A 22,138-nucleotide genomic window follows, 5' to 3' on the forward strand; every position below is an offset into this window, starting at 1 on the left:
GAATAAATACTAACATACCCATTAAAGATGCTCCTACATGCTGCAGTGTGTCTTTCCATTTTTTATTTTTGTTTATTTATTTTTTTTGGCAACTAATAAGTTAAAAACAATTTGCAGACACTTCAATACTGAATAAAGCAGAATATCCCGATACATTTTTTGATAGTTTACATCAGTGTCCAGGATACATTCCAAGAACAGATCTTAAGCTTTACAGCATTTGGCAGGTGCTCTTATTCAAAGCAAATTACATTTTAAAGCAAATTCTAGCTGGTTATTCATTAATAGGTCTTTGTTATTGCTGTACATCAAAAAAGCTGTAATACCAATAATATACAAGAATCTTTCTAAAAGAGCAAGAATTTGCCTCTCAAAAACAAGACATGCCTCTCTTGTCTGCATCAAAATTTCTGTTTGTCTTAAAAGTCAAATCCTAAAACCTTAGCCGGTTACTTGTGCACAACCAGAATTTTTGATGCACTTTGTTCCTCACTGCACTAGTGCTCTGCACATGTAAAAATAAAGACCCAGAACATGCAAAGATGTCATCAAAATATAGAATAGTTGTTTTGAGGAATCTAAAATCTATGATTGTCAATATTTGTTTATCACAGCATAATCACAGCTGCTAGCTAGTGTAACTAGTTAAGAGTGCATTTTGACCAATATCTACCTAAAGTAAGCTACTTTGAGTGGTTAACTACCTAACCTAGCTATTTCCTTTACTTAGCTATTTTGTCCTGACATGTTTGAATCAAAACGAAATGAAAATCTATCCTGATTGTTTGCTGAATCAATTCTTGATGATTCAGGGTAGCTAGCTAACCTAGTGAATTTAGCCACCTGGTCAAAGTGTAAAAGCCATGATTATTAAGGTTGTCTGCCAGATTTAATTAAAAAAAAGAAAGAAATAAGTTCACATGAAATGGGACTTAATGAAGACATTGCTTTAGCCAAAGAAATCTAATCATTTCCAGTGTACCATTACAGGAGGAGAAAAACACCAAAATCTAGGTTGAAGTTTACGGTAGCATGTTAACTAATCATCGGCATGTGAGTGACTATAACAGCTGATACCTGCCTGTAAAGTGTCCTTGAGTCTGAGAAAGGTGCTATATAAATGTTAATAATAATAATAATAATAATAATAATAATAGCTAGCAAGATTAAACAAAAAGCATCAGGGAGATGAGGAAGAAAATATGTTACTTGCAGGTTTGTCAGCATGGGGAGATTTACATGTGGGTTCTTATAATGCACCACATAAAAAAGTGAACAGAGCTCGAATGATCTGATATTATTAAGGGACTGAGGGGGCAAAACATTCAATTAATATTAGAAATACAAGAAATTTTATACACATTTACCGTGTATATGTGAATGGTTTATACATTGAAAAAATGCATCAAAAACAAATAAGATGAACAGTTGCATAGCTGGATAGGCCTAATATATTAATGGACAGAACACCGGAGCTTTTTGCCGAAGCAACGTCTGCGCTTGAGAGGAAATAAGATATTTTAACTTACACTAACTATCAATCAAAAGGTCCAGTAATACACAGTCCAGAAGTACATTTTAGTAATGCTAAAACGAGACAGCCGTGTTTATGTCGTCACACCTGGTGTTTGTGTCGTCACAGAAAAAGGCTTAACTGGCGTCATGGTTACCATTTTGACAGAGTGTGCACACTGGACAAATCAAACTACGAACTACAAGGATATTCAACAATTGTTATTTCACATTTTCCTGTGGATAAATTGGATTATTGTCAGTTATAGATTTCTCCGATATCAAAGGTAGGCCTAACTATCCTCTTTAAGGCAAACTGGGAAACGTCTATATGAAAAGAATGCACAAAGGAAATAATTTCCATGTGTTATTTAGATTGAGACGTCGTGTGTTTATATACAAAGCGTATTATTTCTCTTGAAAAGTGCTGGGTTTTGGATTCGTTTCTGATTTCCCTTAAATTCGCAACCCTTTTATCATCGATGGCACGTGCGTTCACTTAAATCAGCGCTTGGTCTAAAAGGAAGAACATCCACATTTATGGCGTTTGTATACTTGTCGGCATCAAAAAGTATCAGCAATGTAGTTTAAGATATATTTGTAATACAACTTTTGTATTTTGATTAAAATTAATTTTCGTTTCACGAAATATCAGTTGTGCTGCGTTTTGACATTGTGTGAAATTATAGGCGTTTTAAGATTATAATCATGAAAGTTTTCAGATTCTGTCATTAGAAACACGGTGACTAAAACATGCGTGTTACTTAAATTAACTAATAAATGAAGGAAAGATTGCTTGTAGATGAAACATTAACATTTTTACTTTCAAAAAGTGGTGTGGATAAAAATAGCCATTTAGGAATGTTACAATCTCATTTTCAACCGTAGTGACATGTAGCATCCCCATCATAATTTACGCATATGTCCGTGAACAAATTAAAATTGTTACTTGTGTGCTGATCATTTTAAGAGAATATTGAATAGATTAAGAAAAGTGTCATGGCCCGAGTCCTGCAGGGCAAGGAGCAGAACTCACAGACCTCTCTCGTCCCAGACAAACATTTATTAGACACGAAAGATTAGTAATCAACGGTAACTGCACTCATATGTAACAAACCATTGAATATAGGGACAGGCAGAAACACACACAACGAGTACAACCAGTAAACAATGAACAATAACACTAACACGAACGTGTACACATGTACGATGACCGACATCGAACGAAACACACACAGTTTATAGAGGTATAATTTAATATTTATCTGTAAAGTATTAAAAGATTTAATATATTTTCTGGTTTTCCCCAGTGAGATCATCATGAGGGGAACAGGAAGTACAAAGAAGAACTTCTTCCCTGATGTGAAGACCATCCCAGCTCCACAAAAAAGCCCTACAGAGGCAATGGCCAACCCAAATATTTCTCCTTTTCATTTTGTTAATTCGCAAAGAGGAGGAAGCAGCCACTATTTCCCAGAAATTTCTGGAGTCCCCCAGAGGAAGCCATATAAACCTCAAGTCTCTCAAAACCTGAGAAAATCTGGCACGGGCACAACATTAGTGGCACTGCTGAAGGCCACCGATGGAAATAATGGTGGAAAGTCAATAGGCAGACTCCTGGATGAAGGTCAGCGATGCAGCAAATCTCGGTTCCCTTCTCTGGTTGTAGAGCCACACACCAAGAGCAGTGCTGTGAGTGTGAAGGCTGATCACACTCCACCAGCTCCATCCATCTCAAGGCTACCCGCCCTCCACCCAAAGCTGGCTGCTCTCAAACAGAAAAGCCCAAAGCCTGCTGTGACCCTGCATGTCCCCCACAAACATGTCAGGGAAGTCCCAGGAAAGGTGCAGGACAAGCACAGTGAGGTGAACTCCACATTTTACACCAGGCCAGAAGTGGGTGAGGTCCTCTACCAGGACCTGGAGAGGCTAACGTCAGCCCGTCAGTGTGCCTCCAAGGTCGAAGCTTCCCAGCACCAGTATGACCTGAGCTGCCACAAACCGCTGCTCATCAGGAGGGCGACCTTACATAAGGTAGAGAGCAGAGCTGCGCGCCCAGCTCCGCCTGCCCCCTCCCTGGTGCCACGTCGCAACCGTGTGCCCCGGCCATGCAAGACTGAGGATAAAAACAAGAGGCAGGACAAGTGCCAGGATGGCCAGGCTGCCTCTACTTCCCCTGGAGCCAAAGAAACATCTGTCGTGAAGATTTATTTCTCTCTGTTGTTAACAGGGAGAAGGAACTGTGGGCTTGACCAGTTGGGACAACAGACAGGTGAGCATAGGGGACCTCGCATCAATGGTTTAAAAAAAATGACTTCTTTTGACATTTATTTCACCATCGAATACTAGAGTATTGAGTCAGATTTGTTTTATTTGTCTGTTGTGTCTCAGCACCTGCACCAGTGCATGTGAAATGAATGGACTTCACCTGCTCTGTAGATGACCACGGTCAGTTGCCTACAGCCTTTGTAAGCAACAGAAACATTCAGGGCCATGTTTGCACATTTGCTCTCCAACCTGAGATTGTCTTACATCCAGCATTCCTGACACTTATTACTTCCTGAGAAAAAAAAAAAATCTTTAAATAAATGCAATTTTAAATGTATGCAGAGATGTTTTTCTGTGATATTTCTGTTTCAGTTATCTTGAGTGTGTGTAAAAATGGGTGTACGTTTGTTATCTTTCTTCAAAACTGTTTCCTCTCCAACATACATATACTTGTGTTCTTCTTTCTACTGGACAAATACAACACACATTACATTTACTTTGACTTAAAGCACAAAGTTACACATCTGACTCTTGGTCTCTTCTGATTCAGCAAACACCAGTTCTCTTCTGCTGGTTGATAATCAGGGAAAGAAAAACTTTATCAGATATGTAATGAGTTATGTTTTACAAAGTCACAAATGACACCAAACATAATTACCCAAAGCTGATTTTAAAGACTGCATAGACCTATAGAACATTATGTAAATGACCACATTACTTAAAATAAGTAATACAATTAGAAAAGAAGTAAGTTATAGATAACTGTCTCTAAGCCCCATTAACCACATTAATATTTTAATACTGGTTTTTGAAAAAGGGAAAAAAAAAATAGTACACTAGAAATTGCCAAATCTTGCAGCTGTGAAAGTCAAAGGCTGTCACTCTTTGGTGGTAGTGGAACTGATTTGGCATTATGGGAAAATTCATAGATATAGTAAACATATGTTCTCTGTATGAGTGAGCATTTAAACCCCATTAAAAGTAGGACTTCAATATAAATATATTTTAAAAAAAAACTGGCACAGTAGAGTTTTTTCAAATTTGATCTGATAAGCAAGTGCCTTCAATCTTTTTTTTTTTTTTTCAGTCTGATTTTTCAGCACTGGAGATATGTACAATATTGCACTAGTGCTAAGTGCTGTTTTAGCTGGCAGTCAAGCTGTATGATAAACCTCTGAGAAGCACTCTATAGGAAAATCATTTTGAGCAGTGCTTATTAAGCTACTTTAACATATTTTTAATAGTGTTGATGCAATATCCATTCAAAGTATACATACCAGCAATGTGTACTTTCATGCAGCAGCACATCTTCATACACTATACACATTTTATATATATAACATCAGTATTCTGAGCTCATGGTTCAAACTTTGTGAATGTTTTGCTTTTAATCAAATACACTTCATTTTGTATTTTTGTAGTAAAAGTACATGTCTAATCCAAAGATCTTCAAAAAACAGTTAGTCTGCATTTCTCTATGCTTAGAGAGCGTTAGTTTGAAGTGAGCAACCAAATGCCGCAATATCGTGCATATAGGCGCATTTAATTTGAATCTCGGCGACTTGACCATGAAGCGCTAACGCGCGGATAGCTTCACCGACGTCAACAGAGACCACTAGTTAGTTTGTGCAGTACTCATTCAGACTCTTCCTACGTACCCTAAATACTTGAATAAGGAAGTACACAGTGTAACTGTACATACTCTGTTCTGTTTTTGGTGGGCTTTCTTGTGACGTTCAGCTTTATGCTGAAACAAAAGACAATGCCAAAAAATATTACACAACAATCTTTCATCCATTCAATAACTTACCGACAAAGGAGTAAACCAAACATGTAAAATGGTTCAATACTTGTACTGACTCTGCCTCACAGTTATTATTCAACTGAACGTTGGTACAATACTAGTCTGACACTGTTAGTTGAACTAACACACGATCGTATAAAATCACTGTCTTAGCCAGTTCAAAACACGTAGCCGAGTTGGACGTGTAAACACGTTCTGTCAGATCTACTGGTTCACAGTCCGAACTGCAGCCAAGATATCCGTTTAACGAGTCACGACCAAGACATTCACGCCCTTTAATCAATCACGATCAAGACATTCAGGCGCTTTAATCAATCACGATCAAGACATTCACGCGCTTTAATCAATCACGACCAAGACATTCAGGCGCTTTAACGAAGCACGACCAAGACATTCACGCGCTTTAACGAAGCACGACCAAGACATTCACGCGCTTTAACGAAGCACGACCAAGACATTCACGCGCTTTAACGAAGCACGACCAAGACATTCACCTTTACTAACTTTATAAGTACAAAATATGGTTTATTAAAATGAGCAAATAATGCATAAAGTTTAAACCGTAATGTTACAGCACTAAAACAAACTCAAAAACGTGGGTGTAGTGAACAGTATCAGTCCAAAGTGGAAAAGAAGACAGAGACAGGAAAAATGTGTTCTGTAAGTGCATAGTGGGTCACAGACTAACTCAATCACTGTCATACAAAGAAACAGTGTCGAAATATCACTTAATAATATTACTAATAAATATTATAAATATTACTTCTTTAGTTACACTGACATGCAAACTATTGGTACAATACTAACCTCACACTGTCAGTCTAATTACGACATGATCGTGTAAACAGCACGGTCTTAGCCTGATAAAACAACTAGTCTACATCTAGTTGGACACCTAAACACTTACTGTTAGATCTACTGGCTCACAGTCCGAGACATTTGTGACACTTCCTGCAGTACGACGCCTGTTCTATTTGCGCAGTTTGTTTCTGCGTAGAGGACAAAATATAAATATATTAAGTATATAGTGCGTTTATTAGTACTTTTTATACAGTTCATGTAAACATATTGATTCGGACCAATTTCTCAGATGAGCCAAGAACGACTTTAGTTTGGTTATTCTGAATCAGACGACCTCAGTTCTATTGCTCTATTTCGCGTAAACGAAGACACCTACTGCAACAGAATAGCGGCTAAAAGCTTTACGTTTTCAGACATTAACCTTGTTAATATTCAATTCTGTTAATATTAAATTTAAGAACTTGTTCTTTGAGTAGTACAAGTTCATAAAATTCATGATTGACAGCTCAGATTCAGATACTCACCGGCTTTCTTTTCTAAAGATATTTGCATTGCGCTTCTTAAAATGGAGCACAAAAATTTCACTTTCGCGTTAAACCGGACTGAACCGGTTTTGTCAAGGATAATTGTTTTTTAGGGGCCGGACTGCTGTGACCAGTCACAACACTTTATCCAACCTTCTGCGGGAGAGAGAAATCAGAGCTACAGTATAGAACTGTATTTAAATAACACAGAATAGCGTAGAACAGTGACAGTAAATTACCAGTAGATTTTGACTGTGGGAGAATTTTGTTTGTCATGGAGCTTATACAGCACAGCTGTTCTGAGCAGACGTTTACTTAGGTTTTCACACACACACTCACACACACACACACACACACACACACAGAGAGAGAGAGAGAGAGAGAGAGACAGGTTATTAGTTTGTGTGTAATACCTATTCTGTGCTCACAAACTCTATATAAAATGACTATTTATTGTCATTAAGTTTCGTTTCTAGCATACACTCCCCTGATATGACAGTTCAAACCATTTTGAGTGTTTGAATAAACCATTTTCAAATGGTATCTTGGGTCTCTCCTCTGCTGATCGCCATGTCCAGTTCACATGCCCAGTGATGTAGTGGTTTAAGACAGTATGTGAACGTTTAGTTTGTGCCCAGACATGTATCTGAGAAGAAGACGAGCTAAAAGACGTTAATCAGGCAGATCTGTTTACTAGTAGGTAACATCTAAGGTCAAGGTTATGATGGAGCTGTAGACATAAGTGAATGTTTTAAGGGACTTCAGACAAAAATTCTGAATAAAAGGTCAAAACACCACAAGGGACATAATCTGCATTAATCTGGTGTTGGCAAAAGTGCAAAATCAAACATCTGTTTTGTTAAAAAAACATTTCACACAGTATTGACGTGTAACTCGCAGCATTCACGGATCTCCTTTGCTCGCATGCAAAATGTACATGTGCTCACTCATATTTGCTCTGCTCTCGCTTACATTTACTTTGCTCTGCTACAAAACTGCTTGCACGTGTTTAGATATATCCTGCTCTTACACAAACTTGCTCTTCTGCACACACAAACACATACTGTACTCTCGCGAATGTTTTTGTGTTCTTGCGCACAAGAACACAATTCTTTAATTTCATTATTATTAACTGTGAATGAAAAGGAAAGTCATTCATGATCATGATACAAATGTTATTATAAAACAGTTAGAACTTTAAAATAATTGCGGCACTTTCATATACATAATATTATGTGCCATTTCACAAAACAAATATGAATGTATTTAACACATATTGTTCTTATACTGTATAATATGTATGACTCGGGAATTTGCTCAAATAGATAAAGAAATAATATTATTTGAACTTACAGTAATATGCTCTGCTATATAAAGGAAAATTACCAATCTGCTACCATTTAGTGTTAGTAACCAACTTTGGTAGAGCACAAATTCACTCATTAGCCACATTATTTACCACTAATATCTGTAGTTCTGAAATTGACCACCTTGTGGTTTCCGTTACGTCTCCTTCCTGATCAGGTTTATCAGAGGCATGACAATGGTTTTACTGCTTGATAAAAGTCAGACACTTAAAGTCAAATTGCCACTGCTGGCGTTACTGCGTCAGTGAACTGTTCCACTAAGACGCATTAATGTAATTATGACATCACAACCTAAGGAAAGTGTAAGTTATTTAAAAGCGTTCCAACACACTAAATACCTACATGATTTTCTGAAGGAGGACAAGGTGATTTTCAAGGTATAGTCCGACCAGAATTATTGGATATTCTAATAGTTTTCAGCAATAGTATCAATATTACTTGCATGATTTATTATATCATTAAATTAAGTGCGCCGTTAATTATAGAAATATCTAAAATATTTTATATTATCCGTGTATCCCCTGGATTCAGGAACGATCGTGAAAGGCCAAATTAAATCAATAGAGAAACATGATGAGTTTTTCTCAACATGGGAAATTGTTGACCAGGAACAAAACGTGGACACTAAAAGAAATGACGCAGGTATGCAATTTTACTGCCAAGCTGAAAATATAATATTTGTCTGTCTGAACATCAATCCGATCTGTTTGCTCTTTTTTTTAATCCAGACGATATCCGAGCTGCAGAAGGACAACTTTAACCTGCGCATGCGTATATGCTTCCTCAAGCATGAGGGCGGCTCGCAGAAGTGCAGCAGTTGTACAGAACAGATTTACAACGCGGCAGAGGAGCGTTTCCCAGTGGCGACGCAGCAAAACTTAGACGTGAGGAGACCCGAGTCTAGTTTTTGTAATCAGAGCCGGTTAATTGAGAGGACGAGACTGGGGACACTTGTTAATCACACTCCGCACCTAGATAAAGGGAGGGCGCTAAAAAATCTAAATACAACTTGAAAAGGCAATAAATTGACCTTCTCAAATGCATAAATTATTCTGCCCAAGCCTCTTTATTCTCTTCCTTTTTAGAATAGTTTTAACTGCTACTGCAGTAGCAGGACCAGACACGTGTCTTGAATTGAATTATTTCTTCATTTCACGTAATGCTCTTCATCCACCTGTCAGGAGCTGAGCAGGTGCAGAGAGGAACTGGAGAAGATGGAAGCGCTTTTCCATCAAGAGAAGACGCTCCGCCTACAGCTAGAGAACCAGCTACAAGCCTACACATTACAAGACCCGCCCTCTGAGGATCAGAGCCAATCAGAGGAAACCATTGAAGAGCTGCACAGGTCGGTACAGGCCTATATTTAATTCTGATAAGAAACATTGTTCATGGAAGATTTCCCAGTTAGAAACTCGGGCTGTTTCTCCAGGACAACCACATCAAAACAACAAAATTATTTGACATATTTCCATTTTAAATGCTAATTTCTGACCACTTAAGTTAAACCTTAGGGCCTTCATTAAACAATAATAATCCTTAGCTAGTAAATTGCTGTACTTTAATTATAGAAGAAATTATCCTTAGAAATGCTTTGTTTTTTATTCTTAGCAAAAGACAATTATATTATAGTACCTAGTCCTGAGCTGGCACACACCATTCTAATGTCACAGTGATTTCAGTGGAGTTTCTCCATGTAGTTCCATGTAATTGGAATGTAATTCCAAGATGAATCTGTGTGCAGAGAGTCCATCTCATAGCTCTAAATGAACATGTGAAATAAAATGTAGCCTAATCGAGTGTGTGTGTGATGGCTGTCAGGTACATAGAACAGCTGCAGGGGGAGCTCAAGGCTCAGAACACCATAATCAATCAGCTGAGGAACAGGAGCACCAATCAGAGCAGTGGACACCAGCCTGGCCACGCCCACAACTCCACACTCACCACCCTGAAAGAGGATGACATACGTGTGAGTGTGTATGTGTGTGCAGGTGCATGTTCCTGCATACATGTATGCTTATTAAACTGTTACTTTAAGACACTAAAACTTTAATGTTTTAATTAGGCTATGAGAATACATTAAAAATTATAAATTGTATACTATATAGGGAAATCCATTTGAACTAAATGTTTAGTATATTTGTACTCTATGTATGCTCTCTCTCTCTCTATTTAGGATCTGAAGAACTTGTTGGAGTTGAAAGACTCTGAGCTGCATGAGACCAAAATGAAACATGAGGCCAGTAAAAACGACCTCCAACAGGCCCTGAAGGACAAAGAGAAACAGATTCAGGTGGGTGTCTCCAAACACATGGCAACCTACAGGTAAAAACAGGCGTCCAAAAATATGCTCTTAATACAAAAGACCTATAGAGCTCACTAAGCATATTATCTGCACATTTATTATAAACATTTTCTTGTGGTTTAAAACAAAAGTGTGAAAAGAGAAAGGACTAAAACACAGGTCTGAAAGGGAACGACACCTTTACCAGACACACTCCTCAGCTTTATACAAAATGTCTGTGAAGCTTGGAGCCTCATTTAACCCCTGCCTGAACTCTGACCCCTGCAAGAGAAGGACTCTGCACCAATATTCCTCATCACACCAGACGGGGGCAGCAGGGAGTAACACTGCAGCAGGGGGTGTGTGCATTTATGAGGGTGATTGTTGTTGTGTGTGAGCAGGGGCTGCATGACATTCTGGAAGGTCACATCCAGGATCTAGCTGAGAAAGATGCTGCGCTAGCAGAGACCACATCAGAGCTGAATAATCTGGAATCTGATGTGGGCAAACTCATTCTACAGCTTGAGAACAGAAAGCAGCAGCTCCAGGTAGCAACCCGACGTTTCATTCAGTCAGACCAGGTGCAGGGCGGAATTTAGTGTTCTTAACATACTAAAAATACACCTGATTCACAACTCATCTGATATAATGGACCAGTACTCTAAAGATTAAGACTAGGTTTAGTCTGGATGCAAAGAATGGTTCCTTAAGTTGAATTGACTCTATTGAATCTCACACTCTGAATTTGATGTTTATTTACTTTGTTCATGTTTATATTCAGACTAAGGAGCTAAACTAAGGTTTAGAAAGGGAAGTGATGCAACTAGTGCTGTCCTAGACAATAAAATGTATAATATAATTTACCCAACATAAGACATTTCTGATTATTTCAGTATAAGGGCTCTGATCCTTGTTTGGAGTCATTATTTCTACCTATTGGTTTCTCTGTGTTTATGATTGCACACACACATACAAGGAAGAGGATCCAATTGCAAGAGGTTTTATAGTGAAATCAAACAGATCAGAGGGGTCAGGCAGGTATTCGTAGTCCTGTTGATTCAAGGTCCATAACATGGGGCAGAGTCCAGGGGTGTCCAGGGGTCAGGCAGAAGTCGAAAACCAGAAAGACAAAACCATAACTGAACCACTTGGTATGCAAAATAAGGTTGGCAATACTTCATGACGTGAGTGTGAGGGAGGGGAGCTTAAGTAAGGGAGCAGTGATGAGAGAAACAATGATCAGGTGTGTGCTAGTATTCCAGTAAACCAGATTGGAGGCGTGTGTGGGAAGAGGTAGGCGTGGCAGTGCAGGGCTGAGCGTGATTCCTGGGGTTTGTATCACTCTGTCTCTCTGTGATGATCTTAGCTCATGTCTGGGCAGCTACAGGAGAGTGTGAGAGAAAGTCAGCTCCTGAAACAACGCCTGAGATACACAGAGGCCTTCACACATCCTACATACCAGATCCAAGGTACACTCTGCACTGTGGGACTGATGGGGTCTTTCATTTTTGTCAAACTACTCTTGCTAAGTTATTTTCAAAGTGAAAAACCAAATATAGATGTAACATATATCTATAACAACCTTGTAACCTGCTGCTAAAGATTTTTCTTATTTTAATACCCTGTACATAATTGTTTGCATTATAACTATTAAAAATGCTGTTGACAAAAATATAAGAAGCTCCTGATGTGGTTTTATCAGCAGTGGAGCAGCATATGTTGGAGATTCATGAACTGAAACCAACACTGCTGGAGACTATCAGGAGGACCCAGGACCTGTACAGACATCTGCAGGCCGCTGAGCGAGGTGCAAACACCAGTTCTACAACACGGGGACACAATCCAGAATTAGCCAAGCTATCCTCATTTACTAAAAATGTTCACTTGCGGAACCTGAAAAATCACGTCTTCCATTTCCACTTGAGAGTAGATGAAGATGGTGGTGAGTGTAATGATTTAATGAAGGTGTAACAAATGACTTCAGCAGAAAGATAATGACTTAATAGAATTTGTACAGTTACACCTGCAAGGTGTTTTAAGTGGCACCATTTAATGAAAGGTTGTCAGAAAACAGATGCACATTACAGAAATGACTGGAGGTGTGGAAGGTATACTTTTAATAACCTCTTTACCGTTACACATCGTTGTTTTGTTGTTTTGTGTTGTGTATTCATGTCACATTAATGCACTCTTCTTCATCTTGCTCTCGTAGCTTCAGTAAAGAAGGACCATTCTGGGAGGAACAGTGGCAGTGTGTGCAAGAGCAGCTTCAGATCAGTGATCAAAGCGTTGATCTGCTGCTCAGATCCTGCCCAGCCCTGCCTCTCCTCCAGGGCCCATGTTCATGGCCTCCACGTCCTGGTTCCACGTGAGAACTATGACACGCTGCTGGAACAGATGTGTGAGGGGAGGGGTCTGATCAGTCGCGCGAGTGAACTGATCCAGCAACGCCTGCAGACCCACGGCCGACATCACATGCAGGTCCACGTGAGCCCAAGCACGCGACACACAGATTCAATTGGTTAATCGTCACATTTCATGGATAATTTTCACTGAGCTGATTTTCCTATTTCAAATGGACCATTTGTCACTGACTGTGAGGATTATTGAAGGATAAAGAGGCCCAGCGGAGGGCGAGTGGGAAATATTAATCCTTCATGTCTGTTTCAGCCAGTGGACCAGAACCTGCTCAGAAGCCTCTTATACATCATCAATGTCACTCAGACAACTCTAGAAGAGGCCAGTAAACTGTTGACATCTTTATCAGATGTCTCTAAAGAACAGAACCATGACGGAGAAAGAGATGATGTAGGAGTTATTTACCACTTTTTGCATCTTTCATAAGTACCACACCAGTAAGAAGTGAAATTCATTTAGCTGTTAGCTAAGTCTATTTACTGGAAGAACTTCATATTGGACTAAATTATGTTTTTTTGATTGACACATACGAATAATATGATTATTTTGGATTTTTGCACATTTGTAAATTATTTATTTATTTATTTTTCTTTAGTTCTGCCATCATGAAAACCTCAAAATGAAGAACAAGCTGAAGAAACCAAAATTAGAGAAATCATATAAGATGAATAAGATGCTTTCAAAGGCTGTCAAAACACTACGGCGATTCAAACGTTGAGCAACACTGACATTAAAATGATCTCCTGTGATTATTTTCTCTGTGATGGTCATATTCCACCCCTCTATCATCCATCAGTCTGTGCACCATCATACATTCACTCTTTCATTGTTGTTGTTTTTAGTAATTAAAATAAAATAAGTGTTGAAATAAAACTACATTCTGAGTATAGATTTTTTTCAAACTTATTGATGATTCTTCATTATGATTAAATTTTTTTACACCCTTACATACTAATAATTAAAAATTGGACAATTCCATGCAACATTTATTTATTAGAATGAATTTTGAATGTCCAAAAATAATAGCATTCTGCAGCAGTCAAGACAAACTTGCAAAAAGTCAGCAAGTTTATTTCTTTTAAAGATCCTTAAGAGACTCAAAATTATGCAAGTACAACAAAACTGTGCAAGTATAAAAGCAATGTAGGAAAAATAAATAAATTTAGCTAAATCAAAATAAATTCAACAATACCTCTTGATAGTTTTTCCTCATGTGAAACGCTTCTACATCACTAAATCAGGGTTTTGCAGTCTCAAAGTTATAGCTACTATAATAGTTTGCTAAATGAGTAGAAATTAAATAATTTTCACACATCAGGGATGTTTATTGCTACGCTAAATTCAGTATCATAAGTATCAAAGTGATCACAAGTCATAGTTATAAACCACAATGAGGAAATAGTCTTTTTTATCCCTCTTATAACTGGGTTTAGGCTACAATTTATTATGTAGTGATTTAGATACAGTAAAATAAACAAGTGATAATATCTGGAGGGAAGCTTAAGCCTGACCAAGTATGTCTGGTTTAGTAAATGTGACTGTGTAGACCCGTAATATATTATTATTATTATTATTGTTATTATTAATTTAATTACCATCAAAGCAATTGCTTGGCATGTTTAAAAAGTATCTAGAATGCTAGAAAAGCTCTTCATTTGCTTGCTCACGTCTTTGCACAAAACACGTGTTCTTTTCATTCATAAAATAACAAAATATGCAAGCAAATGGATGTTACTCGTGTAGCAGGGGTGAATAAGGGACAAGACCCTCCTTTCTTAGAGTCCACAGTTTCTGTTTGAAGAATGAAGAGTTAATGTCTTTGAGTGACAGCAATCCTCACCAAGGTGTGAAGGGGGAAGGGGAGGCGAAGCTATCAAATGACTTCACAACCAATGTCCAAGCACGAGCGGCGTGATTGGCAGCTGTTTCAACAAATAGAGGACGCTTAGATGAATACGCAGACACCTCACCTGCCTTATTTGTTTACCCACTACGTGAGTTTGAAATATGCGCACTGCTTTGTGTTCTAAGCCAGATGAAGTGTAGCACATGCGAGTGAAGCTGTTTGGCAAAACTGATACAGTAATCCATATTGTTTTTACTTAATTTGATTACCAATACTAAGGGACATCATGGAATGGAACAGGCTTATTTTAGCTGAAGTTTATGTGGAGTTCTTTGGGTGCAGTTATAAGATGGAAGCTGAGAGACTGTTCAGTGGCTTCTAGCATGGATTAGCTTCAATGTTTGCATTGCAAAGGACTGGATATTTCCATTCACTGCTGAAAATATTCACAATCCTCCTACAAAATGTAAGTATACATGAGAAAGCATACTATTTCTTTACAGTATTACAGCACTATCCCAGCATAATCATTTAACATAATAACAATGAAGAATTTAATATTGTCTTTTAATAAGTGCATTGTACATTGAGCATTGTTGTGATGTTTTAGCAAAAAGAATATTGCACACTCAATGTATAGTGACTGATGACTTTGTGTGCATTTAGATGTCTAGGACACCTAGTAGAAAATGCTGTGCAGCTACTTGGTAATTTCATGTATATACTCAAGTGTTCAATTTATTAGACAAGACCCTGGTGAATCAGAATATGTAGAGCATGACTGAAAATGAATCTCCAGCATCAAAATACACATTCTAAACCCGCAAAATAAAAGTCATTTTGGTTTTTTTGACATGTTCTTCTGTATTAGAGGAGCTCAACTAGAAAATAAATGAGGGGTAAATAAGTCTGGATGTGAATGACTGTCATGTCCCAAGTGTTTACATCAATGTGACTCCTGAATCATTGTACTATGTGTACAATTTCTGATAACTAGTATTAAAGTGATCAAGTACAAATCATTTGAAAACTTAAATCACTTAAAACTGGAGGTGCATGTACAGGCTAAGTATCCACTTCCAGACTTATTCAAACATTGACCAACTCTGACATTAAAATGATCTCCTGTCATTATTTTCTCTACGATGTTCATATTCCACCCCTCTATCACCCATCAGTCTGTGCACCATCATACATTCACTCTTTCATTGTTGTTGTTCGTAGTAATTAAAATAAATAACTGTTGAAATAAAACTACATCTGGAATGTTAGTCTCTTCAGCCTTTATTGTCTATTATAAGTAGAGCTGGGTGATTAAAACTAGATGTCTTCAGACTCATGGATGATTCTCGATTATGATTATATATATATATATATATATATATATATATATATATATATATATATATATATATATATATATATATATATATATATATATCCTTATGTAATAATTCTAAGAAAATGTATTATTAATTTTTAGTTATATCCATTCAAAAATACCTTTATTGATGTTTTTTCCTCATGTGAAATGTCACTACACTGTGCATCATTACATCAGGATTATAGCTACTATAACAGTTTATTAATTAGAAGAAATTAAATCATTTTCACAAATCACATGTTTATATACACAAACCTCAACAAAGAAACAGTCTACTATTTCACCCTAAACACCCTCCTACTACTGGGTGCAGGCTACAATCTCTTATGTAGTGATTTAGATACAGTAAACTAAAATATGTAATAATAACACTAGGGAAGCTTAAAAGTGAAGGAACTGAACCAGTTAGGAAGACAAGCAAGACTGGTGTTAATAAGAAATGTTTTACCAGCCAAAGCATGTGCTTTTGTGAATAGGATGTGTATTTCACAGTGCAGGGTGAGGTAATAAAATGATATTGTACGCAGAAGAATATGGATGGTTGGCTTCAGCATAAAGCCTCAGAAGGCCTCTTTGACAGGCCTCTAGGGGCCTCAGTTGAGGGATCCTTGGTTCAAGGATGGGACATCCCAGCCCAGCACCGGAAGAAAGAATATGGGCATTTGGTGCTATGAAAAAGGATCACCAGAAGAAGCAATATGGGCACCTGGCGGTAGGAAATAAGATCGCCTTTTTAAAAAAAATAGAAGTAGTTTAGGTTGAACATAATGATACCAAGAACCAGTTGGTGTAAGTATTGAATATCAATTTGCATATATTGAATAATGTATGATTTGAACATAATAGTGTAAACCTGGAAAAGTATTATAAATGTCACGGGACGCCCCCCCCCCCCCCCACACACACACAAGTCACATGGTACGGCCTGCCGTGTGCAGGGGGTTTAATGTTTGTAACCACGCCCTTTGTAATTGTATGCACCTGTATGGGGCTTAATGTCTTGTCTCTTTTGTCTATTTAAATTTCTGATAGTGTGTGTACTGTGTTGGTCATTGTTAGTCTGCTGTTAAATGTAAAATGCGTATGTAATCTTCGTTCAATGTTACTAGAGTCTGTGTTTTGTTACGTGTATGAGTCATGTCTTTCCTTCATGTTGTATATGAGTGCCACTATTGTTGTTTGTGTCTTTTGTTAATAAATGCGTCACTTCATCGAGGGAATCTGTGCATCCTGCTCCACGCCCATCAGCACTCAGGCCAGCAGATTCGTTACAATAAAAAAATTTAAATGGTTATGTAAGTGTCCTTGAAGAAAATATATAAAGGTCATGCCCACCTGACACTGTTAGACATTCTTAAATCCCTGTTAAAACATTCTGCATAGGTGGTATTCAGACCTGGTCCACAGAGCTTTGTAGTCAGGTTTTGGGGGTCTTAAGGGTGCAGACTGGGAATTGAAGGAGTGAGAATTGTTTGCTAAAAATATAAAATAACAAAAAATGGAGTAACAGTTAGAAAATCAACCGGTAAAAGTGAAAATAGTTTCACAAAAACTTACTGTAAAGGGAAATAGTGAAAAAAAAAAAAACAGTTGAATAAAGAAAGATAAAGTAAAGAAAAATGTGCAGTGAATAAAGAGAATAAAGAGAAATAAATAGAGCTCCAGAGAAAAAAAGCGCTGAAGAGATGAATGTTAACAGGTATGTTTGTTCCAGTTGTTTCTGTATAAATGTGACCACAACAAGTGAAGTAAAGAAAATGTGCAGAATAAAGAGAATAAAAGAATAAAAGAGAATAATGAGAATAAAATAATAAAAGAAAAAAAGAGAATAAAGAGATTAAAAGAATAAAGAGAAGAATAGTAGATCTCGTGAGTAAAGCAGCACTAAGAGAAAAGTGTTAAATGTTTTGTCTGTAAAAACTGTGTTTGTGTTGATGTGGCCATCGCGAGTTAACAGATTATCAACAATGACGTATTGTACGACGCATACCAGCATAACAGTTTTTTCTGGGTTATAATTAAGATTATTTTGGTTTGGTCATTTAACAAAGGAAGTGAATGGATATGCAGACAGATCTGTCTAAACGTCATTAATAATATCTCATTATAAAATGCGTGCATGCAAAACATATAGACATTGTTTTAGTAATAAATATAAAGTAAATGATAGAGGTATCGTATATAAAACTGGTAACAGTTAAAGCAGTAGCGAGCATACATATGATGGACATTTTAAAATAGCAGCAATAGGAGAAGAGTAAAGTTAAAATATACAGGATAAGAAATTTAACCAGAGCGAGTGGCGGTTAATATTATTTTTGGAACAGTGAATATCTAATTTACCCAAGTAAGTTCTGGCTAAATCAATATTCAATAATCAATAAGCAGTTAAATCTAACAAAATAGATCTAACAAATCTAACAAACTTAGAATCAAGTGAATAGATTTGCGACTAAAATAATCACATGGATAGCAATTTGTTAAATGAGATGCAGGGAGTGCAAATGCATTTTTGGCTTGAGAAAATATATAGAAACTCTGCAGGTGTGGCGTGTCGGAAATCGCTAGACTTAATAAATGTTAAATTGTATCGGCTGACTAAGTGACATAAATTGGATGAATAAGGAATAAGGAGGATTTGGAAAAGGGCTCTGTTGGCTGCAGTTGTTGTTTAGCCAAGTGCCTGTAAGAGCAACAGTTGGAGTGGAGCGGTTGCCATGGGGACCGTTTGAACCACCGCCAGCGCTGGATGATGGGAGGCGGTGTGTAGGGTTAAAGATTTGAATAATGACAGACAAGAGACAGGTTTACTGGGATAGAGGGCTGGCTACGTCCATATTGGTGAACAGAATTAACTCATTGAGCTCAGAGAATTGGAGGCAGACACCTGTGCAGAAAGCTACAACTGTAAGAAAAAAAGTATTACTTTGATGAATTCCACAGTGTGTCCTGATTGTTTTTATTGTACAGGAGGAAAAATGTGGGAAATTTCACAAGGAAATGTTGTAGGATTTGGATTATGGATTACACTGAACCTGTTATATTTCAACTTTTAACAATACCCATTATTTTGACAACTCCAATGGAACTTTTGTAGAACAAGACCTGGTTAATCATGCACGTCTCATGCAGAAATATGATGGTGTCGTAATTCCGGATGCTCATTGGGTATGTGGGGGTAAGAGTCATGTTGATTGTGTCATTTCCTATGGTTCCTGTACCTGAAGCTGTACTTCCCACACAACGATGCTTATCATTGTTTTCAGCAACGTGAGGCACCGAAGGGTAGTTTGGATGATAAAGTATCATTGATGCTATTGGAGTTCATAGGGGGGCTTCAGATTAATTTAAGGCTAGAAATCAAATTGCTGCGGGATCTGAATCAATTCTCTGGTGGTTTACTATAAACAAAACTATTGATTGGATAAATTACATATACTATAATCAGCATCATTTTATTAATTATACTGATGCACTAACAGCAGTGGCGGTGCAATTGGAAGCTATGTCATTAATGACCTGGCAAAATCGTATAGCTCTGGATAAGTTTTTGGCCGAGAGGGGAGGTGTATGTGTTCTGTTCGGAGAATCCTGCTGTAATTTTATTCCAAATAACAGTATTAACATAATTTATAAACTGAAGTAACTGTATAACCTAAGATATTTGTGTGATAATATAAGAAACCTTCGTCATGCCCAATGGATGTTGGCCACATAAGTAAGAAAAGAATGTTACAGGGCACACAGTTAAATTCAATAGTTCATATTAGAAATAATAAACTAAAGTCACAACATTGTTAACATTTATATAAAACAATGACACATTAAATAGAGACAGCGAGACAATAGTTCATGACAAAATCATGAAAGGGGGGAATGAGGTGATCAAATGTTTTGAGGCAAAGGAAAGGCCAAACGTTAATCTGTATTTTCATGAGACGATCTGTGATCTAATTAAAATAGGCTTTGAAGCTCCCTGTCACACGTGCAGAGTGGTGCAAGACTGTCTGAAAGCATAAAGATGAATAATGTTTCTGGGGTATCTTAAGGTCAGAGACCTTTTTGAGTCTATATGTGCAAAACAGAGGCTCTGATGCAGGTGGTTTCAAGGCCTCTGTATAAGTCTAAGGCAGATCACACTGGATTGTTCCCATGAGAAATAAATTCATTAGTGTTGGAAAAGATCTCTGTTTTTAAAAGACTAGAAAGCTTCCATAAACTGTAAAATATGGTCTTTAGCACTTTTCTTATAGATGATTTCAGTCTTACATCAAATAGTGAATTCCACTACATGCACAATGCTATATTTTCAGGGTGGGCGTGGCCTGGGGTGATGGGAAGGTGGAGCCCAGTGTCATATCTTTTCATGGGGCCCAAAATCCCTGACGGCGCCCCTGAGTCAGCTTCAAAAGCTTCCACAACCAGCATTGCTCTAAGGGATTATTAAGAGTACACCACCCACTTTAATTAAGAGAACACCACCCATTTTAATTAAGAGTACACAACCCACTTTAATTAAGGGAACACCACCCACTTTAATGAAGAGTACACATAATTCAGCCTCTTTATAACTGAGTGAATCTTAGCTCAACCAGCTGGAGTTTTGGACACACTATTTTGTCATCGATAAGATTTTATTGGGGTCCATTTTCCTGTTGAAGAGACTCTTGGTCAGAGTCAGATGGCTCAAACATGGAGCTAAACCACACTGATCCTGCCAGCTGTTTCTCTCACGCAGCAAGCAGGATCAGTGTGGTTTAGCCCAATGTCTGAGCCATCTCTCACTAACACTGGGATGTTTACATTGCCAGGGAGACACCACTATTAAACATTATGTGAACAATATGAATGTAAACATGTCACTAACATCTACACATGTGCACACAAACATATACCTGTAGGGCACTATGCTTGTTCTCATCCTAATACCTTTTCACTTATGAGGTCATACTGACCTCAGCATGCAGAAACAACAGGCGATGACCCATGTGTTCATTAATGCAAACCACAGGCTTTATAAAGCTAGGAGCCCCTCCCCTCTTTCTGTCCACAAATATCACACACCACAAGGCAGACGAGCACTGCTGGGCATATACAGTGCCTGGCCAAAAAAAAGGTCACACACTCTAAAATTTCGTTGGACCGCCTTTAGCTTTGATTATGGCATGCATTCACTGTGGCATTGTTTCCACAAGCTTCTGCAATGTCACAACATTTATTTCTGGCCAGGGTTGCATTAATTTTTCCCCAAGATCTTGTATAGATGATGGGAGATTTGGACTACTGCACAAAGTCTTCTCCAGCACATCCCAAAGATTCTCAGTGGGGTTCAGGTCTGGAGTCTGTGGTGGCCAATCCATGTGTGAAAATGATGTCTCATGCTCCCTGAACCACTCTCTCACAATTTGAGCCCGACGAATCCTGGAATTGTCCGTGCCGTCAGGTAAGAAAAAATCCATTGATGGAATACCCTGGTCGTTCAGTATATTCAGGTAGTCAGCTGACCTTATTCTTTGGGCACATAACATTGCTGAACCTAGACCTGACCAACGGTAGCAACCCCAGATCATAGCATTGCCCCCACAGGTTTGTACAGTAAGCACTAGGCATGATGGGTGCATCACTTCAGCCGCCTCTCTTCTTACCCTGATGCGCCCATCACTCTGGAAGAGGGTAAATGTGGACTCATCAGACCACATTACCTTCTTCCATTGCTCCAGAGTCCGATCTTTATGCTCCCTATCAAATTGAAGCTATTTTTGCCAGTTAGCCTCACTGATAAGTGGTTTTCTTAAGGCTACACAGCTGTTTAGTCCCAATCCCTTGAGTTCCCTTCACACTTATATTCAGCTTTTCTATTGTAACACGCCTAGCTCTACATGATTAGGTAACATTGACATCATCTAACACATTCAGAATTAAGACTTTATGAA

The 22,138-nt window shown here is 37.9% G+C and overlaps 2 long non-coding RNA genes and 1 pseudogene across 2 annotated transcripts in view; 1 reads left to right on the forward strand and 2 right to left on the reverse strand.

The window, feature by feature from the left end:
- The window catches only part of LOC145652840 (NACHT, LRR and PYD domains-containing protein 12-like), a 362,627-nt pseudogene that overhangs the window by 215,888 nt on the left and 124,601 nt on the right, over window positions 1-22,138 (forward strand).
- On the reverse strand, window positions 2,561-7,014 carry LOC145652845 (uncharacterized). The gene is made up of 3 exons (XR_014119107.1): window positions 6,910-7,014; window positions 6,492-6,573; window positions 2,561-4,347 (listed from the first exon to the last, which is right to left on the reverse strand). It is a non-coding gene; the product is annotated as an uncharacterized LOC145652845 (long non-coding RNA).
- Window positions 17,128-22,138, reverse strand: part of LOC145652854 (uncharacterized) — an 8,641-nt gene continuing 3,630 nt past the window's right edge. The window contains exon 4 of the long non-coding RNA XR_014119124.1: window positions 17,128-17,680. This is a non-coding gene — a long non-coding RNA (uncharacterized LOC145652854). The remainder of the gene's footprint in view (window positions 17,681-22,138) is intronic.

Source organism: Electrophorus electricus, chromosome 21 (assembly GCF_041902795.1).
Source record: "Electrophorus electricus isolate QZ-2024a chromosome 21, ASM4190279v1, whole genome shotgun sequence".
Taxonomy (NCBI): Eukaryota; Metazoa; Chordata; class Actinopteri; order Gymnotiformes; family Gymnotidae; genus Electrophorus; species Electrophorus electricus.